The 17478-nt window shown below is 41.5% G+C and overlaps 1 protein-coding gene across 5 annotated transcripts in view; it reads right to left on the bottom strand.

Moving 5' to 3' along the window:
* LRIG2 (leucine rich repeats and immunoglobulin like domains 2) overlaps positions 1–17478 on the bottom strand; it is a 63773-nt gene that overhangs the window by 36832 nt on the left and 9463 nt on the right. Inside the window, exon 1 of one of the 5 annotated variants that reach the window (XM_069601056.1) lies at positions 17459–17477. The exons of the other annotated variants lie outside the window; for them this stretch is intronic. The gene's annotated coding sequence lies outside the window, so the exon portion shown is untranslated. Of the gene's footprint in view, positions 1–17458; position 17478 lie in introns of those variants that run through there. 5 annotated transcript variants of the gene reach the window in all.

Here is a 17478-nt window from a genome sequence, read left to right as displayed (position 1 = left end):
TATAAATATTATTCAGCCACAAAAATAAAAGAATCCCTGTGATCTGTGCCCCCCAAAAAGGGAAAGCCATATATGTAAAACTTTGTGGAAGTACACCCAAGAAACAGTTAACAGTGAGCCTTCCTTACCACTTTTTATGCTCCTGTACTTTTTTAATAGTTTACCAGAGGAAAGTATTATTTAAAAATAAACTCACACATAAAACCTATCTTTAGCCCAAGATGTGACTGGGAAAGATTTTAATTGTTACTTTTCAAAGAGATTAGGAATCTCCTTCAGAATAATGTCCTAAATTGACGCAATGAGGTTAATTATGACACTGGACAAAGGAAAAAATAATAATCAGATTTTTTAAATATTTTTAATTAGTAACATACCTCAGAAAGAGAGTGTAAAATACGTATATACTAGACTTAGTTTTTGGACTGACTTATGAAACAGTGAATTGCACCTTATATCCCGGTGTCTGGCCCTCAAATTTCAAGCCAATGAACAGCTGAATTTTTAGTAAGCAGTACAAAACCATGGCATACTAATCCCATGCTTTTATTTTTATTGGATATTAACTGCTTTGCAATATTGTGTTTCTGCTGTACAATGAAGTGAACCAGCTATATGTATACATATATCCCCTCCCTCTTGGACCTCCCTCTCACCTCCCCTCACCCCACCTATCTACATCATTGCAGAGTAATTCCACGTTTTCAATTTTTTTTTCCATTTACTCAATAAAATAAAAAATAATTCAGCAACAGCAGGACAAAGGCTGTTGCTTATATATGAAAATATACAGAAAGGTAAGATACATTCCATCATCAGTTTCTGGGTATCAACTGGGTTCACATCTGTGTATCAGACTATTTTATATTTGGACAGACTATATTTTACTATATTCAGTTCAGTTCAGTCACTCAGTAGTGTCCAACTCTTTGCGACCCCATAAAACACAGCATGCCAGGCCTCTCTGTCCATCACCAACTCCCAGAGTTCACTCAAACTCATGTCCATCGAGTCGGTGATGCCATCCAGCCATTTCATCCTCTGTTGTCCCCTTCTCCTCCTGCCCCCAATCCCTCCCAGCATCAGGGTCTTTTCCAATGAGTCAACTCTTCGCATGAGGTGGCCAAAGTATTGGAGTTTCAGCTTCAGCATCAGTCTTTCCAATGAACACCCAGGACTGATCTCCTTTAGGATGGACTGGTTGGATCTTCTTGCAGTCCAAGGGACTCTCAAGAGTCTTCTCCAACATCACAGTTCAAAAGCATCAATTCTTCGGCACTCAGCTTTCTTCACAGTTCAACTCTCACATCCATACATGACCACTGGAAAAACCACAGCCTTGCCTAGACGGACCTTTGTTGGCAAAGTAATATCTCTGCTTTTCAATATGCTATCTAGATTGGTCATAACTTTCCTCCTATATTAGGTTGGTGCAAACATAACTTTGTGGTTTCAGATGATGAATTTTAAATCAGTATAACTAGGCTCAAACAACATCTTTATTAATTAAAATAGGAACTATTATCTTCAACATGTTTTTGCCAACAAGAACTAAGTTTGTTTACTCCTGTAGCATAAAAATGCATGCTTTGCAATTCGACACACTCTTGAAAACATCCTCCTAGTTGTAGAAGCAAAAGGCTGTCAAGATACTTTACTAAGTGGTAGTCGGTTGGTGAGAGGTCAAGTGAGTATGATGGATGAGGCAAAACTTCATAGCCCAACTCATCCAACTTTTGAAGCACTGGTTGCGCAACTTGCAGCTGGGTGTTGTCGCAGAGAACTGGGCCTTTTCTGTTGACCAGTGCCAGTTCCAGGCATTGCAGATTTCAGTGCATCTCATCGATCTGCTGAGCATACTTCTCAGATGTAAAGATTCTGCTGGGATTCAGAAAGCTGTAGTAGATCAGACTGGCACCAGTGACAATGACCTTTTTTTGGTACAAGTTTGGCTAAGTGCTTTGGAGTTTCTTCTCAGTCACAATCCAATCTTCTCATGCCACAATCCAATCAAGAAATGGTGCATTGTTGTTGTGTAGAATAAGATGACACTTCAAAATGACAACTTTTTCAATTTGCAGTCAGCTCATCAGGCACCCACTTACTGAGTTTTTTCACCTTTCCAATTTGCTTCAAATGCCAAATGACTGTAGAACGGCTGATGCTGAGTTCTTCAACAACTTCTCATGTAGTTTTAAGAGAGTCAGCTTCAATGATCCTCTCAATTGGTCACTGTCAACTTCAGATGAGCAGCCACTATGCTCCTCATCTTCAAGGCTCTCATCTCCTTTGCAAAACTTCTTGAACCACCACTGCAACGTATGTTTGTTAGGAGTTCCTGAGCGACAGGCGTTGTTGATGTTGCAAGCGTCTCCACTGCTTTACGACCCATTTGGAAGTCAAATAAGAAAACTGCTCAAATTTGCTTTTTGTCTAACATCATTTTACTAGTTTAAAATAAACATAAACAGCAAATACAAGCCATTAGTAGAAAAAAGAAAAAGCGAGAAATGGGTATTAAAATTATATATAACATAACCACATTTATTTAAGAATGTATTACAGTATCAAATGGCAAAGCTCAATAATGAAAAACTGGAATTACTTTTGCACCAACCTAATAATTATTAAGTTACTGTAAAGATTTTGGGAAGTGAACAGATATGCATTAAGTTCAATATAAGTTATCTTGTCACAATATTGGCAGAGAAGGCAGGTCTAATCAAAGCCAAGCATCAGCTGGTTTCTCATTATTAACATAATCCATCATTCCTTAATACTCACGTAGCTTACCCTGGCACCAAGTCTAGTATCTCCTCAAATACGCCTAATTATGCTCAGGGTTGGCTATGCTTTTCAGGTTGCAATCTGCCAAGATTCTGATTATATAAGCAGGATGTCAGAGTGATTTTGAAAAGGAAATACAAAAAATAAAAACATATAAGAGAAATCCAAAGTTAAGAAGCATTTAGCAACAAATTTATTTACATCACACTTCATTAATGTTGCACTGTTTATGGTTTAACTTTTTAACTATTCATCACTACTAGTAATTCTGATAGTTATTCCAGTATTTAAGTTTATTACAAACAACATAGTTACAGTCTCTCTTTTTTTTTTAATAGTCTCTTTTTGGGAAAAAGTTGGGGAGCAACAAGAGAAGCAGAGGAAAAGAAGACACACACTTAAAAAAAGGTTTACAGCAAAGTGAAAAAAGCTTGCATTAAATAATCTGGTTTTTAGTCCAAATATGAAATGAATAATTTTGATGGAATCTAATTACTTAAATTGCTTTTGTTTTTTTATTTGTACCAGCGGAACATCTTAACATTTTTGATGACTGGAATAATACAGAATAAACAAGCTGTGTCATTTAGTTTGGCAGAAAAAAGAAAATACAACATACAAATGCATTCATTTTTTTAAAAACATTTTTGCTAATCATTTAATATGATTTGTTTCCTCTACTGCTTAAATGCCAGTTCTCCATTACGATTAAACAGTCTTTAATAAAGAAAGTATACTACATAAAATGTCATGAACCTAAGATGAGAGAAATGTATTTTCTAGCATGGGGAAGCCAAATGATTACCTTAATGTACAAGTAATTCTTTGATTATTCATGCACTGATTATATTATTTCCTTATACTGTATATAAGGAAATGCAAAATACTTTTAATATAATGAAACATAATTAGGACAACAATCTCTAAAAAAGTTTCTTCCAAAGCATAAAGGATTTTTAAAGAATTACGTAAAGCACAGATCTTTCAATCAACATTCAGTAAGCAACAACCATTTATGGTTCAGCGGTTCGTCACCACCACTATACATCAGCATGACCAGGGAATGCCTAAAACACTGATGCAGGGGTCTCCTTCAGACCAATCAAAGCAGAATCACTGGGGTGTGAGACCCAACCACTGGTATTGTGCTAAGGTTCTCCAAGGAGTAGTCTAACCTGCAGCCAGGGCTGAGAACCACTGCGCTTCTCCAGAAATCTAATACCCAAAAGGATGCTCTGCTAAGATTCTTTCTTTTCCTTTCCTCGCCTTACAATAAACCTGTCAACAAATATTTGACACCTACCATATGCCAGGCACTGCACTAAGCAGCACAGAATAAAACAGGCATTAAAGGAGTTATACAATCCCTCTTGGAGTTTACAGGATCACTTTAGTCTCACTGACACCAAAATGTCACTAAACAGTATTCATTATCAAGATGAAATTCCTGTAAATCCCTATTTGTACCACAGGAAGGTAGGATAGAAGGGGTAGAAGAAGGGATAGATGCTTTTCTAATTAATTCACCTCTGTTTTGCTTATTTCTTTTAATAAGAATATATGCCCTTTTATAATTTATGCATGTTTTCTAAAATTAGATTTTAAAAGTGAGGTCTTAGATAAACACAGCAAGACATACTAGTAGATTGTTGAATAGCTCCTTGGATATCTCACTGGAGAAGAGAGTCAGGAAATAGGTTTAGGTAGGGGAGTCTATGGGATTCCCAGGTAAAGAACCTGTCTCACAGTGCAGGAGATATAAGAGAAATGGGTTCAATCCCTGGGTTGGGAAGATCCCCTAGAGGAGGGCGTGGCAACCCACTCCAGTATTCTCGCCTGGAGAATTCCATGAACAGAGGAGTTTGGCGGGCTACAGTTCAAAGGGTTACAGCAAGTTGGACACAACCAAAGCGACTTCACATGCAGGGGAGTCTAGCAAGGTAAAATGACCCTAGGTTTCCTTACCACTGTTCAGCAGTAGCCTTGTCTGTCTGTCTTCATCTCTTAACTACTGTTCCCTTGCCCAGCAAGATCTCGTCAAAAAGACCAAAGGTCAAAGATAAAACTCCTCAAAGATATACTGAGCACACTACTCTCCTCTTTTCAAGTGGTTCTAACACCTAAAAGTAAGTGCCATTCAGGACAAGGGAAGCAGTGGAGGCAAAGTTAATATTAAGAGAATCAAATTATACAAAGAAAAGCAATTAAACCAATATGATTTTCCCCTACCAAATTAACAAAAAATAATTTAGATGATGATAATCAATGCCAGGGAAATTGTGATAAGAAAGGCACTCTCAGTGTCAAAATGAGTTTATATGGTAAATCAAAACAGCAAGGAGGGAGAGGAAAGCCTTCTTAAGTGAACAATACAAAGAAATAGAAGAAAACAATTAGAGAGATTTACTAAAGATCTCTTCAAGAAAATTGGAGATACCAAGGAAACATTGCATGCAAACACAGGCACAATAAAGGACAGAAATGGCAAGGACCTAACAGACGCTAAAGAGATTAAGAGGTGGCAAGAACACACAAAAGAACTATACAAAGGTCTTAATGACCCAGATAATGTGTTCACTCACCTAGAGCCAGACATCCTAGAATGCAAAGTCAAATGGACCTTAGGAAGCATTACCACAAACGAAGCTAGTGGAGGTCTTGGAATTCCAGATGAGCTATTTAAAACCCTAAAAGATGATGCTGTTAAAGTGCTGCACTCAATATGCCAGCAAATTTGGAAAACTAAGCAGTGGCCATAGGGCTGGAAAAGGTCTGTTATCATTCCAATTCCAAAGAAAGGTAATGTCAAAGAATGTTCAAACTACTCTACAAGTATGCTCATTTCACACGCAACCAAGGTAAAGTTCAAAATCCTTCAAGTTAGGCTTCAATATGTGAATCAAGAACTTCCGGATGTAGAAGCTAGATTTAGAAAAAGCAAAGGAACCAGAGATCAAATTGCCACCATTCTTTGGATGACAGAAAATGCAAAGGAATTCCAAAAAAACATCTACATCTGCTTTATTGACTATACCAAAGGCTTTCCCTGTGTGGATCACAACAACTGTGGAAATTCTTAAAGGATGGAAATACCAGACCACCTTACCTGCCTTCTGAGAAATCTGTATGTGGGATAAGAAACAACACTAAGAACTGGACATGGAACAATGAACTGGTTCAAAGTTGGGAAAGGAGTATGTCAAGGCTGTATATTGTCACCCTCCTTATTTAACTTATATGCAGAGTACATCATGTGAAATGCCAGGGTGGATGAAGAACAAGCTGGGATCAAGATTGCCAGGAGAAATATCAATAACCTCAGACGTGCAGATGTCACCACCCTAATGGCAGAAAGTAAAGAGGGCCTCTTGATGAAGATGAAAAGGAGAGTGAAAAAGCTGGCTTAAAACTCAACATTCAAAAATCTAAAATCATGGCATCTGGTCTCACCACCTCATGGCAAATAAATGGGGAAAAAATGGAAATAGTGACAGACTTTATTTTCTTGAGCTCCAAAATCACTGTCGATGGGTGACTGCAACCATGAAATTGAGACACTTGCTCCTTGGAAGAAAAGCTATGACCAACCAAGACAACATATTAAAAAGCAGAGACATCACTTTGCCAACAAAGGTCCATATAGTCAAAGCTATGGTTTTTCCAGTAGTCATGTATGGATGCGAGAGTTGGACCATAATGAAGACTGAGTGCTGAAGAATTGATACTTTTGAACTGCAGTGCTGGAGAAGACTCTTGAGAGTCCCTTGGACAGCAAGGACATCATACCAGTCAATCCTAAAGGAAATCAACCTTGAATAGTCATTAGAAGGATTGATGCTGAAGCTGAAGCTCCAATCCTTTGGCCACCTGATGCAAAGAGCTAACTCACTTGAAAAGACCCTTGTGCTGGGAAAGATTGAGGGCAGAAGAAGGGAACGACAGAGGATGAGATGGTTGAATGGCATCATTGACTCGATGGACAGGAGTTTGAGCAAACTTTGGGAGATGGTGAAGAAAAGGGTAGCCTGGAGTACTGCATTCCCTAGGGTCACAGAGTCAGACACGACTGAGTGACTGCACGAAAGAATGTATATGAAATCCAATTAATCTAGTCCAGCAGTGGTTCCCAACTACATGATGAAGTTTCCACCAGTCAACAAGAAATGAAAATAAAGTCAAGGTTACAGGTTTTGCATAAAGCTAAATATACTTAATCTACAGAATTGCCCTTAACTCTAAAATCATGTATTTCCTAATTTTTTGATGCTATCATGACCACCAGTTCAGTTCATTTGCTCAGTTGTTTCCGACTCTTTGCAACCCCATGAACTGTAGCACACCAGGCCTCCCTATTCATCGCCAACTCCTGGAGCTTACTCAAACTCATGTCCATCAAGTCGGTCATGCCATCCAACATTCTTTTTTTTTTTTTTCATCCAACATTCTTATCCTCTGTTGTCCCCTTGTCCTCCTGCCTTCAATATTTCCCAGCATCAGGGTCTTTTCAAATGAGTCAGTTCTTCCCATCAGGTGGCCAAAGTATTGGAATTTCAGCTTCAGCATCAGTCCTTCCAATGAATATTCAGGACTGATTTCCTTTAGGATGGACTGGTTGGATCTCCTTGCTGACTAAGGGACTCTCAAGCATCTTCTCCAACACCACAGTTCAAAAGCATCAATTCTTCAGTGCTCAGCTTTATAGTCCAACTGTCACATCCATACATGACTATTGGAAAAACCATAGCTTTGACTAGATGGATCTTTGTTGGCAAAGTAATGCCCTGCTTTTTAATATGCTGTCTATGTTGGTCATAACTTTTCTTCCAAGGAGTAAGTGTCTTTTAATTTCATGGCTGCAATCACCATCTGCAGTGATTTTGGAGCCCCCAAAAATAAAGTCTGACGCTGTTTCCACTGTTTCCCCATCTATTTGCCATGACGTGATGGGACCAGATGCCATGATCTTAGTTTTCTGAATGCTGAGTTTTAAGCCAACTTTTTCACTCTCCTCTCTCACTTTCATCAAGAAGCTCTTTAGTTCTTCTTTGCTTTCTGCCATAAGGGTGGTGTCATCTGCATATCTGAGGTTATTGATATTTCTCCCAGCAATCTTGTTTCCAGCTTGTGCTTCATCCAGCCTGGCACTTCGTATGATGTATTCTGCATATAAGTTAAATGAGCAGAGTGACAATATATATAGTCATGATGTACTCCTTTCCCGATTTGGAACCAGTCTGTTGTTTCATGTACAATTCTAACTGCTGCTGCTTGACCTGCATACAGATTTCTCAGGAGGCAGGTCAGGTGATCTGGTATTCCCATCTCTTTAAGAATTTTCCACAGTTGTGATCCACACAGTGAAAGGCAGATGTTTTTCTGGAACTCTCTTGCTTTTTCGATGATCCAGCAGATGTTGGCAATTTGATCTCTGGTTCCTCTGCCTTTTCTCAATCCAGCTTGAACAGCTGGAAGTTCATGGTTCACGTACTGTTTGAAGCCTGACTTGCAGAATTTTGAGCATGACTTTGCTAGCATGTGAAATAAGTGCAATTGTGCAGTAGTTTGAACGTTCTTTGGCATTGCCTTTCTTTGGGATTGCAATGAAAACTGACCTTTTCCAGTCCTGTGGCCACTGCTGCATCTTTCAAATTTTCTGGCATATTGAGTGCAGCACTTTCACAGCATCATCTTTTAGGATTTGAAATAGCACAACTGGAATTCCATCACCCCCACTAGCACTGTTTGTAGTGATGCTTCCTAAGGCCCACTTGACTCTGCATTCCAGGATGTCTGGCTCTAGGTGAGTGATCACACCATCGTGGTTATCTGAGGTATGAAGATCTTTTTTGTATAGCTCTTCTGTGTATTCTTGCCACCTCTCTGCTTCTTTAGGTCCATACCATCTTGTGGCATAAGATGGCAGAGTAGAAGGATCTGTGCTCATCTTCTGCAAGAACTGCAAAACTACAACTCACTACTAAACAACCATCAACTGGAGAATGCTGGATCCCACCAAAAAAAGATACACCATGTCCAAGGGCAAAGGAGAAGCCCCAGCAAGACGGTTGCTAAGTTGCTAAGTCACTTCAGTCGTGTCCGACTCTGTGCGACCCCATAGACGGCAGCCCACCAGGCTCCCCTGTCCCTGAGATTCTCCAGGCAAGAACACTGGAGTGGGTTGCCATTAAGTGAAAAGTGAAAGTGAAGTCACTCAGTCGTGTCCGACTCTTAGTGACCCCATGGACTGCAGCCCACCAGACTCCTCTGTCCATGGGATTTTCCAGGCAAGAGTACTGGAGTGGGGTACTACTGCCTTCTCCACAGCAAGATGGTAGGAGGGGTGAAAACACGTTTAGAATCAAACCCCATACCCGCCAGAAATACTCAAAGGGCTCAAACAAACCCTGGGCACACTAGGACCCAGAGACCCCCCAGAGACTGAGCCAGCACTGTGCTTGAGTGTCTCCTGCGAAGGTATGGGTCAGCAGCAGCCTGCAACAGGGGCAGGGGCTCTGGGTGCAGCAGACCTAGGTATGGCATAAGCCCTCTTGGAGGAGGTCACCATTAACCCCATCATAAGGAAGCCAGAACTTGGAGGGCATAAACAGAACCTTGGGTGTGCCAGGATCCAGGAGAAAGGAGCAGTGATCCCATAAGAGACTGATCCAGACTTGTCCATGAGTGTCCAGGAGTCTCCTGCGGAGGCATGGATTGACAGTGGCCTGCTGCGGGGTCCGGGGCACTGAGTGCTGCAGTGCATGCCCGGGACCTTTTAAAGGAGGTCACCATTATCTTCATCTCCACCGTAGTTTGGCCTCAGGTCAAATAACAGGGAGAGAACATAGCCCCGCCCTTCAAAAGAAAATTGGATTAAACATTTACTGAGCATATCCCTGCCCATCAAAACAAGACTCAGTTTCGCTGTCAGTCACTCTCTCCCATCAGGAAGCTTCCATAAGCCTCTTAACCTTATCCATCAGAGGGCAGACAGAATGAAAACCATAATCACAGAAAACTAACCAAACTGATCACATGGACCACAGCCTTGTCTAACTCAATGAAACTATGAGCCATGCCATGTAGGGCCACCCAAGATGGATGGGACATAGTGGAGAGTTCTGACAAAATGCGGTCCACTGGAGAAGGGAATGGCAAACCACTTCAGTATTCTTGCCTTGAGAACCCTGTGAACAGCGTGAAAAGGCAAAAAGAAAGGACCCTGAAAGATGAACTCCCCATGTCAGTAGGTGTCCAAAATGCTACCGGAGATCAGTGGAGAAGTAATTTTAATTCCAGAAAGAATGAAGAGACTGAGCCAAAGCAAAAACAACAACCAGTTGTGGATGTGACTGGTGATGGACATAAAGTCCAATGCTGTAAAGAGCAATACTGCATAGGAACCTGGAATGTTAGGTCCGTGGATCAAGGCAAGTTGGAAGTGGTCAAACAGGAGATGGCAAGAGTGAACATCAACATTTAGTAATCAGTGAACTAAAATGGACTGGCATGGGTGAATTTAACTCAGATGACCATTATATCTACTACTGTGAGCAAGAATTCCTTAGAAGAAATGGAGTGATCACAGTAAACAAGAGTCCAAAATGCAGCACTTGGATGCAATCTCAAAAATGACAGAATGATCTCTGTTCATCTCCAAGGCAAACCATTCAATATCACAGTAATCATGACCATAAAAACAAATAAATGTTGGAGAAGAGGGGTTCTAATGCCCTTACTTGAAACAAATAAAAAACTGACTAATACACCTGGTCCTTCAATTTTGTGTATGGGGGGTAGTAGAGGTGTAAAATCAGAACAATGTGATACAGCCCTCGGCACTCATGAAGAATCCAGTCAGTTTTTAAATAAACAAATAAAATTTAGAAGTTTCTGACATACAGATGCAAAGACAGTATCTAGGGAATTCTCTGGCGGTCCAGTGATTAGGACTTGGTGCTTTTACTGAGGGGCCTGGCTTCTATCCCCGGTCAGGGAACTAAGATCCTGCAAACCAAGTAACATGACCAAAAAAAACCCAGAACCTGTAACTGGTACAACCACTATGGAGAAAAGCATGGAGATTCCTTAAAAAACTGAAACTAGAGCTATCATATGATCCAGCAATCCCACTCCTGGGCATATATCCAGAGGAAACCACAGTTTGAAAAGATACATGCATCCCAATGTTCACTGCAGCACTATTTACAACAATCAAGACACAAAAGCAACTTAAATGTCCACTGACAGAGGCATAGATAAAGGCAATGTAGTACATATACACGGTGGAATATTATTCGGCCAAAAAGAGGAATTAAGTAATGCCATTTTCAGCACCATGGATGGATCTAGAGATTATCATACTAAGTGAAGTATTTATCATACTGAATCAGATAGAGAACGGCAAATATCACATACTGCTTATATGTGGAATCTTAAAAAAAAAAATACAAATGAACTTATCTACAAAACAGAATCACAGACTTTAAAAACAAAACTTATAGGAGGGAAGGATAAATTAGGAGTTTGGGATTAGCAAATATACACTATATATAAAATAATCAACAAGGGCCTACTGTAGAGCACAGGGAACTCTACTCAATATTCTGCAATAATCTACATGCTAAAAGAACCTGAAAAAGAATAGATACATGTATATGTACATAATGAATCCTTTTGCTGTACACTTGAAACACAACACTGCAAATCAACTACAAAATAAAAAATTTTTATAGACAGCACCTAATAATAAATAAAGTTTCTGTCCAGGAAAAAAAAATTTTATCTTTACTCATCCACACAATGCTCCAAACACCAGGTATTTTGGGGTTTCCCCCCGACACGAACCAATTCTCCAAAACCCAATGGATATCCTGCGATTCAATTCTGACACTAACTACAGTGAGTGCAGACCCCATAAGCTAAGGGTTTGGTCCCACAAGACTGCCCCCATCCCCACTTCAGACACCAATCACAAATAGAAGGTCCCCATGTTACCCACAACTTCTGTCTGACTTAGCTACAAACTGGAGGTTTCCATGACCCCCTCCTTGGATTCAAACACCTGCTAGAACAGTTCACAGAACTAAGGAAAACACTTCTGTTTCCTAGTTGACTATAAAATAAGAAAATATGATAAAGGACTCAGATAAACAGCCAGATGAAGACACACACGGGGAGATCCAGCAGGGTCCAGTGCAGGAGCTTCAGGCCCCGTGGAGTTGGGATGAACCACCCTCACAGCATACCTACGAGCAGGTGTGTTCATCAACTCAGAAGCTCTCTCAACTCCATACTTTCAGGATTTTTATGGAGGATTCACCACACAGGCATGATCAAGTAGTACCTCCATCTCCACCCCCTCTCCTCCTTCAGGAGGACGGAGCGGGGCAGAGGAACGCAGCTGAAAAGTTCCAAGCTTCTAACCACAGCTTGGTCTTTCTGCTGACCAGCCCCCATCCTGAAGCTATCTGGGGCCTACCAACAGTCACCTCATTAGGTCAAAAGACACTCCTATCACCCAGGAAATCCCAAGAGATGTAGGAGCTCTGTGTCAGGAATCAGGGTCAAAGAACAAATATTAGACCAGTAGGCATTCCAAATACTCTCTTCACTTTGGAAATCACAAGAGGTTTCAGCTCTGTGCCAGGAACCAGGGGCAGAGATCAACTCACGTATTTTCGGTATTTCACAGCCCACACTCTTGGTCTCTGGCCAACCCCCTTTACAGCAAAATGACACACAACTCAAAAAAGACACTGGCACATTGTTAGAATCCCAGTCAGTCATTAACAACTGGATCATCTGTCATCATATGATACGAAAAATAAATTTCCAGCCAAGGCCACTTGGGTTTGCAGGCTTCCAGTTAATCTTGCCAGGTTCCAAATGCAGGTATGGTCTAGGCAAACATACGATTTCATTCTTTTAGTTGTCTGGTGTAACTGAACTAAGATATGATATCATCTACTACTCTGAGGCCTTCTGAGGTGTTAATATTGGATTTCTCTCACTGTAACAACCCATTTATTTCCTTATCTTCAGCTCTTCCAACCCAAACTCTTCCAGCTTTAGAAGGAACATCAGGTTCAGCCACTGTGCTGATCTAGATAGCAAACAGCAATACTAGTTTATCAAGCTCCTCCCCTTCAATCCACTCATTCATTTAGGGTAAGGTTACATAGGTACAGAACTACTGGGCTATTTCTACCACCAGACAATACAGAGAAATTCACTGTTGACCTCAATTTTGCAAGATGGAATGAAAGCACAACACACCCCACTTAGCAACCCTGACCCCAAATTTTAAATTAGAGTTAGTTTCTTCCTTAAGAATCATCCATTTCCAGCACTTATATCTGCAGCCCTGGTCCTGGTAACCACTCCATCAAGCAGGTGAAAAAAGCTGATATGATATGGAGAAGAAAGAAAAAAGTATAGTTATTACACCAGCATTCTTCTCCCTTGGTAAAAATTGCATAGTCACTCCATACCCTCTTCCCTAGACTCACCAAAAGAGAACTCTATAGAGTACAGCCTCTCCTTTAACCACACCCCATGCTGTGAGTACATTTTGATGGTATATAATAAGCCAGCCCTTCATGTCTTTATCTCCCCCATCTTAAGTAACCAATGTTTTAATTGTCCATTCCAGTTCTCCATCAAACTAGTACCCTGAGGAGGATCTCTTTCTGCCCACTGTTGGGACTATAAGGACTTATGGGCTATAAGGTATATTCTTTGGTCTGAAGAGATGATGATCAACCATCCAAATTGGTACAATTATCTTCTCTTTCAGTTAATGGCAACCCACTCCAGTATTCTTGCCTGGAGAATCCCATGAACGGAGGAGCCTGGTGGGCTACAGTCCTCGGGGTTGCAGAGTCAGACACGACTGAGCGACTTAACTTTCACTTTCTGGTTCTTTTAAAGCACCCTTGAACATTGGCATCTACCATCAAGTAAACAAAGCCTGGTCCAGAGTCAGTGTCGACTCTATCAGGACTCATTTGTAGCCCCTCAGGCCTATCAGCACCAGGCTCACTTACCAGCTATGTTCAAGCCTTTCCACCAGAGCAATCTGACATAACCATCTGCTGTCTCTGTCTCTTTCGCTTGAAGACAGAACATTATTCTGTCAATGATTATCATCATTTTGTGCCTCAGGGGTACAAGAGAACTGTCTATAGATTCAGACTATCTCTGCATTCCTGCAGTATCCCCATATCCACTCATCCAGGGACCCAGGTGGGCACCTCAAGAAAGCACACAGGCATATTTGCTTGTTGATCCTATTCACCTCTGAACCTAGAAGGGGCTTCTCCTGGTGGGCATCAAGAAAGTCCTACTTTAATGCACCCTTCAAACTTCCACAGTAATTCCCACAGAGTTCTGCCCCTTAAGGGCATCCCTTACATAGGCCAGGTTTTCACTGCTCTTCTGCCTGACCATATGGCCTGGCCACAGGCCACTGCCCATGAGTCAAACTCAAACACAGGGTTTTTACCACCGTTCAATTCTTACTCTAGGAAAACAGCATGCAACTCAACCCATTCAGCTAATGTTCTTACCTTCTTCAATCAGTGGTGGCCTTCCAAATAGGATGCTGTCCATTCACCTTGCAACTGTCATTCAAAACCTAAGCAACTCTTTGTTGGTCAGTTATAGGACACTGCTAGGTGACAAGAGAACCCAGCAGCTCCTCACACAGTTCCAGAGCCAGTCCTAGGGGAAAAGAGGCTCCCTACTCTTTACGATCTCCTTCTCACATTCCCCAGGCACTATGATCCTGTTTAAGCCATTTCCACTTTATTGCTCTTTTGGGCACTGCCCTCCCCTGGAGTGTTTATCAGACATTATGCAAGACATCATGACTATTTCATATTTCAAGATTACTTTATGAGTTTTAGTCATAGTGGCAGTTTCAATTAATGCGCAATAGCAAGCCAAGGTCCATCTCATTGGCTCCCACTTAGCAGGTCCAATTAATATTGCTTGAAGGGTAGATTTACATGCCTTCTGTTTTATGATACTATGTGGTAGAAGAAACGTTCCCTGATCAGACACAATGTCCATCCTCATTATATAATCAGGTAAAAGTCTGATCAAACATATCATTCTCCTACAAACTTTCACCTTATATTCTTAACTGTAGCCTCCACTAGGGCTGATATTAACAGGTTTTCATTTTATAATACTAAGGGAAGCAATCCCCATCCAGATGTAACACCCATTCCCATAAAATATTCAGATAAAGGAGACACAGCTTTTTTACATAAAGCCTGTTTAAACATTCCTACTTTCATAATCCTATCAACCCTTATGTTTTCATGTTCTCAGCTGCATCAGGTTTCACAAATGGTTTTGGTACCACAGGACAAGATAGTCTCCTATCAAAAACTCCTGGGAAATTCTCTGCCTTCTGACTATTATCCACTCTACTGCAAAAGGTTTCAGGGTACTCCCACCACAGGCTGAGCCAAGGGACCCTGGTCCTCTTTGTCAGTTTTTTTTTCTTTTCATCCATGCCACAAGGCATGCGGGATACTAGTTCCCCGACCAGGGTTCAAACCTACACTCCCTGCAGTGGAAGTGGGAAATGTGGCCTCCCAACCACTGGACTGCCAGAGAAGACCCCCTTTGGGTCAGTTTTTACCCCATTTAATCTGCCTAACCAATGACTCAAGCATTTGCTGGTCACGTTTCTCACTGCAATCTCAGTCTTTGGACTTTTAGACTTCTTCAAACTAAACAGAGCAGGTTCAAGGCCCTTTACTCTTCAGGGATCAGGAAGAGGTCCCTTCAGCCTGCCCAGCCTTGGATAGTGCAGGATTAAAGCCTTTGTTTTAACCCCACTAAAGTCCACTTTATTCATCCCATTTCTTAAAAGTCATCTTAAAGCCTTCCATTCTCCATTCTGCTTTCCATGGGTTGGATCCCATGATTGTTCCCTATTTCCTTTGTTTTGCTAAAAGTATTTGCTTTATTCCCCACATTTCTAAAACCTGTTTAAAAATGTTCGCCTTGCTAAGATCAGTTCCTTGACTCTCTCCTTTGCCTTTTCTCATTATTACTAACCTAATGTTTTTATTGACATCTATGTAAGATCCCTTGTAGCTCAGTAGGTATAGAATCTGCCTCCAGTGCAGGAGACCTGGGTTCAATCCCTGGATTGGGAAGATCCCCTGGAGAAGGAAATGGCGACCCACTCCAGTATCATTGCCTGGAAAATCTCATGGACAGAGGAGCCTGATGGGCTGCAGTCCATGGGGTCGCAAAGAGTCAGGCACAACTGGGCAACTGACACTCACTTACTTATGTAAGATTCAAAGGGCAAGCTGAAGCAGCAAATGCAAAAGGCTTCCACATCTGTCCCTTGGCTTTGCATCAGTAAGGTTATATGGGGTGCCCATATAAGAGCTCCCTCTCAACCACAACATTTACCAGAGACTGGGTAACAAACATATTCAGCAGGTGACTATCTCAATTATCAAGAAGATACACCCATGTGGCTTATATACGAAACACACTGTTTGCTTTCACTTGATATTTATCGGAGGAAGTGGACAGTCCTCTTTTTCAGGCATAAAGAGAGCTCACAGTGGCTTCTGTCCATTAGGGTGGCTGTTCCCTCAGGAATAAACTGCTCTGTGTCTGAATCACATATGGCCATTAGTGATTGTTTCATGGTAAGCTGTGGCTCCTTCATCAACTCAAACATGCTTTTCCCCATTGTAGCATCTAAAACCAGATACTGCGCCTAAATTAATTACTCCACAATCCATTTTAATAAAGGTTCTTCAGGGTATTCCTTGGTCTTCAGTAAGCTGGTATTACTGATCCACAAAAGCAAATGTCTTCTTCACACTATACTCCCCGATTTCAGTAGTTTCTTGGTTCTCCTCTCCTCCCACCCTGGCTACATTCTTGGTGACCAGAGGTCTAAGAGGTACTTTCTGCTGTCCTTGCATAATTTTTTCCTTGGTGGGCAGCTTTGTGCCAATGACCAAAGCTCTGCTTAGTGAAATCTGACCTTGGTCCAACATCACGGTCTGACTCAGGACTCGCTTTTGATTTCAATTTTAGCTCTTACTCATTATATTACAAGGAGAAGGCAATGGCGACCCACTCCAGTACTCTTGCCTGGAAAATCGCATGGACAGAGGAGCCTGGTAGGCTGCAGTCCATGGGGTTGCTAAGAGTCGGACACGACTGAATGACTTCACTTTCATGCATTGGAGAAAGTGAAAGTGAAATCGCTCAGTCGTGTCCGACTGTTTGCGACCCCATGGACTGTAGCCTATCAGGCTCTTCCATCCATGGGATTTTCCAGGCAAGAGTGCTGGAGTAGATTGCCATTTCCTTCTCCAGGGGATCCTCCCAACCCAGGAATCGAACCCGGGTCTCCCACATTGCAGGCAGACGCTTTACCGTCTGAGCCACCAGGGAAGCCCACTGCTTCACCGCACTGGAGAAGGAAATGGCAACCCACTCCAGTGTTCTTGCCTGGAGAATCCCAGGGATGGAGGAGCCTTGTAGGCTGCTGTCTATGGGGTCACACAGAGTCGGACACGACTGAAGCAACTTAGCAGCAGCAGCAGCATTATATTACATTATTTCAATGTCAGCTATTATAATTTGGTTATCACAATAACCAAGAGATTAAACATTTCACCTTCTTCTTGTTAGTTTCCA

The sequence above is a fragment of the Ovis canadensis genome, chromosome 1 (genome assembly GCF_042477335.2).
Source record: "Ovis canadensis isolate MfBH-ARS-UI-01 breed Bighorn chromosome 1, ARS-UI_OviCan_v2, whole genome shotgun sequence".
NCBI classification, from domain to species: Eukaryota; Metazoa; Chordata; class Mammalia; order Artiodactyla; family Bovidae; genus Ovis; species Ovis canadensis.
The sequence above is the reverse complement of the archived record's forward strand: the minus strand, read 5'-3'. Positions and strand labels throughout refer to the sequence as shown.